The sequence below is a fragment of the Meleagris gallopavo genome, chromosome 1 (genome assembly GCF_000146605.3).
Source record: "Meleagris gallopavo isolate NT-WF06-2002-E0010 breed Aviagen turkey brand Nicholas breeding stock chromosome 1, Turkey_5.1, whole genome shotgun sequence".
Taxonomy (NCBI): Eukaryota; Metazoa; Chordata; class Aves; order Galliformes; family Phasianidae; genus Meleagris; species Meleagris gallopavo.
The window spans coordinates 76,031,455-76,036,196 of NC_015011.2; the positions used below are offsets into that span (position 1 = coordinate 76,031,455).

Consider the following 4,742-nt stretch of genomic DNA (forward strand, 5'->3'; position numbering starts at 1 on the left):
AGAGGGACCCCAACGCCTCCCCTCCCCAAATTTGGGGCAGGGTGGCTTCCGATACATCTAGGATCAGGCGAAGAGAGAAGTTCCCATAGAGCTCAGAGGTGTTTTCTCTGGCTGAAGTTATCTAGAGATAATACTGAGGTGAAGAACAGCAATTCGTAACAAAACTGGAAAGAGCAACAGGTTGTTTTGCTGAAGTCACACGTGCTGGGAAAATGTCACCTCCAGTGGACCCGATAGAAATCAGCTTACAGCAATACCGATTTGTAGGGCTTGTTTGGGGACCACCTAACACTCCACAAAACAAATGTTACTGTACAGCTGAATAAATTTTCCTAAAACTAGCAAATCTTTCCCAAACACCTTCATTCTGACTTTTGCGGATACAGGATATGATCATGGAATCATAGGACCATGAATCAAGAACGTATTTTCTCAGGATCTTCCTATGAAGATTACATGACCCTTCTGCATTGGCCAAATGATTTCTAGCAGTCAAGAAACATCAACATTTACTAATCAACTCTTCACTTAAATTTCCGTGGTGTCTAATTTGTGCCATTTGTTTTTATTTTTCTCTCCCCTGCTGTTTTTTCATAAGGAACGTAATTGTTAGCATTGCCATTTTTCCTTGTGTTTGTACATGCTTATGTACATACGTTTTTAAGCCTTTGATGGGAGCAGCTGAACCATAAAATGCTGGCACTTGCTGGGGGGATCTGATATTACCAACACTTTCAATTTTAGAATTTTTCTCAGGTGGCTGCATATTGAGAAGCTGTTGCTTTGTAGTTGTTTTTTTTCAGTTCGTTTCTTACTTCAGCAGATTGTCTCTGAGAAGACATTGCATGTCCCATTCTCTCAGATAGTTTCAGGTGACCTGGATGTGAATAAAACTGTCAACTTTCTTCCCAGTATGGATTTACCCTGTGACCTGAATAGCATGTGAGGAGTTTTGTAACACTTTCCTGGGGAACCATTTGTTTGTTAGGCAAAGGGCTAAGCAATGCTTTGCCAGGGCTTTTTAGGGTGCGTATGGAGCTGGGAGCAGTCTGTAGTCTGGCTTTGGCTTCCTTAGCTATCTCATTCTGTACAGTCTGCATTTGCAGCCACACCAAACTGCAAAAGGCGATCACTGAATTTCTCAAGAAATCCAGTTGGCTTTGGTCAAAGTTCACATCTGCCTTCTACATTGACAAAGATGGACAGTTGCTTCAAAAGAGTTAAAAGGGGGCAGCAGGAAGTTTCGATAGTAATATTCTGACTCTTTAAAACCTGTATCAGGCACACGTTCCAAACAAACTGGATCAATTTCTTCAGCTTTGAGTATGAGCTCTGGTGGCATGCAGGGAGATGGAGGAATGGGAATCCTTTCTGAATCAGAGAGATCACTGGCCCTATCATCTTCAGCATCTTCTTTAACAATTTGTAACTGACTCAAAATCAAGAAACATTTCATTCACAGATGCTTCTTGCCATTTAGAGGAGCACAGACCAGCTTCAGCAACGTGTTCTTCGTGATTCTTTTCCAACCGTTCTTTTTTACTGCAATAAAAACGTTGCACTGGGACTTCTTTAACCCTACAGAAGCTACCTTGTGTGCTGCCTTTTGTAGCAGGAAGGATCTTGTGCAGTAAAGATTCATTTTGCCTTGTTTCTGGGAGACTCCTCTTTGACCCTTGTACTCTGGGCATTGATGTGCAAACACTCATGATCTGTTTTGACTGAGTACTGTCATCTGGTTGGTTTCCTCCCTTCTTAAAAACACTTGGTTGGTTATCATCTTGAGTGTCACAGGAAGTCTTCTTATTGGTAGTTGGTACATTTTTGCATAATGTACCAATTGCATAATGTGATTTCCAGGAGATTTCACATGAGAAACTGATTTCTTTACTCCTTTGGTGCTTGGGTGGCTTTTCCATTACTGTAATTTAACTTTCTTTTGTGGTTTTCATTTGATTTGTCTTTCCTTTTTCTGTGTCATTCAGTGCACGGAACAGAATGATCTTTAGAATTTCTTTGATATATGCAATTGTTTGAAGTGTTTCCATTTTTACTGATGTTTTTCCTACTATAAGTGCAGATCTCCTGCTCACTGTTAGATTCTGCCTTTCCAAAGTGTCTCTGTGTTCTTCCTGTGCAGTGCAGACGAGAATTACCCCTGCTGGGCAGCCCAGACTGAGCTCTGAGGAACAGGGGAGACAGCACCAGTAACCCTACTTCCCCCATCATGGCCACTCAGTCATAGCTGTACAGGAGGAGGGCTCTATGTCTACATCCTTCCCTGGTTTCCCCTTTGGGCCTTGGCTTCATCACAGGCAGCACTTTTTTGCCTCCTACTCGAGTTTCACCAACTCAAGTAGGTACACGTACAGAAGATGTGCTGGGAGAGGCAAGGTCAGGGGAATGTTAGTGAGGTGTTGCTAAGGCCAATTCCCAGGCAGGGTAGTGTCCCTGTGAGCGTTTATGTTAATAGTGGAAGTCAGAGCCCTTAACTCCTATTCTTGATGTAGGGTGGGGCTGGGCAGCTGTGGATTCCTTTCCCTTTCTGTCCTACCTTTCTTGCCTCACCACTCTGCAGAACTGAGCTCTCATTTCAACAAGAAATGCAAGTTCTAGCCTTGGAGACAGGATTCAGCTCCGTTCCCATTGAATTCACTGGGTTTTGGTCACTGACCTCAGTGTTATGATGTCGGATCCATGCATTTCTTCTGGCTGTGTGAGGAGAAAGAATATGATCAGAATGATTATTAAGAATATTTTTGCCAAGGTTTATTGAATAATGATGTGGGGATCTGATGGCTATTCACATGGAATATTTGGATTCACCTACGTATTTACCAGGATGATCCTAACTCTGTGCCTCTGTGTGTCCTATTTCATCATACCAAACTGTCTCAGCAATAATTGGTGAAATGGGTAGCATCCAGACAAAAAAATTGACGTTGTTCTCAAAACAGCAGCAGAACAATAATGATAGAGAAGGTTGTACAGTTAGTTCCCTTGCCAAACTTCAAGACTGAATGGAAGATCCCAGGTTTGATGTTTTTTCCACTATTCTCAAAAAGCAGTGCTTCCTTGATATTACATTAGCTTGTTAGAAATACCTTATGAAGTATATGAAAAAATATCAAGTGAGACAGTAGGAACTTGGCAGTAAGCTGCCATTGCATCTGCATCTGTTCGGGTGGTTGCAAACAACCTCTTCTGCATAAGTTGATAGGCTTTCTCAGTCACTTATTAACTGAAAGAGTGAGGAATGTGTTACCTACATTCATTTGTGCCAAGGATTGTAGGAGCATTACTGACACTCAGGTGGACTGAGAAGGCCACTGGCAGAGTGGTAGCTTTAGTATCGAAAACATTCTTTTGGGGTATTAGGGGTACTTCCACTTGACTGCAGGTTTTATTCAATTGAGAAAGTCAGGGCAGCTGAACTGCTCAGCTCACAGAACATGGGAGGTCACAGTCTCCTCATGCGTATGCAGAACACAAATGAGTGCAGTACAGTCCAGTGACTTCATTCTAAAGATGATTCCAGAATATGGTCTGGACTTGGATGCTGACCTTGGGCAAACCATTTCCTTTTAGTTTTCCTGTTTTGAAAGTGAAATTAAGGACAGCATTTCAAACAGTCTTACTGGACATGTCTCATTTAGAAAAAGTATTTTTAAAGCGCCCTGGAATTTCTATACCAAAACTGGGAAATTGTTTTAAAGCTTAATTGCTATATAGAAACATGAAAGCAAAGACATGAAGTTTCTTGTCCTTTTGCCCACCATTTTCAGTGGGTTTCAATTGACTGCAGTGGTGCATAGCATTAGGCAACCGCTTCTCTATTTTGCAATCTTACAATTAGATCCCATGTATCTGAACTGGCTTTACACATCTAAATCCAGTTTGGAACTGGAGGGAAAATCTCAACAGGTGGCACTTTCTAATCACCTGTATTTAGCCTGGGGGCATTGGCAGTGACATATTAGTCTACCCTGCACACAGTGTCTTGCACTACTTCTGAATAGTTCAGTGAACAACGTCCTGAGCACATGGGTAAATGTATGATATGGGACAGCATCTAGTAAGTGCCTGGGTTCTTATTTTTGCTTTTTGAAAAACGTGTGGTTGGGACAGGGGACAACTGTGAAATACTAGATATAGTTCTGCAATATTCTCCTATGCAGAGAGTTAGGACCGTTGTGCTGTGTCCTAACTCTGGAGGTGGGTTTGAACCATTGCTCTCCAAAACTTCTCAGAATGCAGGTGCTTGTGGTTATGGTAGCACTTTGCAAGCTAGCAACAACCATTCCAACACCCAATATTGGACTGGGAATGGGAATTTGTGGTGACAGCTATAAAGAGAAGAAAAAGAAGCCAGAATAAAAAAGGAAGAATGGGGAAAGAAAAAGAAATAGGAGCAAGAGTGGCAGCAATTCTAGCAAAAGAAACACTTTCCAGTGACCAGTTCTGAATGTGATATAAAAAATAACAACTGAAAGTTTTATTTTACTACACAGAGCCCAGATTCTTCCTTTGATCTCTGTACAAGCTTCCTTTTGGAATCTGTGGGAGATCAGTGGAAGGAGGGGACTGTGTAGTCTTGAACTTATTGTGCAGCCTGTGGACAGTCATGGAACAGAATTCGGTTTTCCCCATAGCTATGAGCCTACTAGGAAGGTATACTGATAGTCCTGAGATAGATGCTAAAAATCAATCTGCTAAGAAGCATCTCACCACCAAAACAGTAG

At 41.9% G+C, this 4,742-nt stretch overlaps 1 pseudogene; it reads right to left on the bottom strand.

The window, feature by feature from the left end:
• Positions 1–524: 524 nt before the first annotated feature.
• On the bottom strand, positions 525–2,703 carry LOC104913145 (annotated as a pseudogene).
• Positions 2,704–4,742: the final 2,039 nt, after the last annotated feature.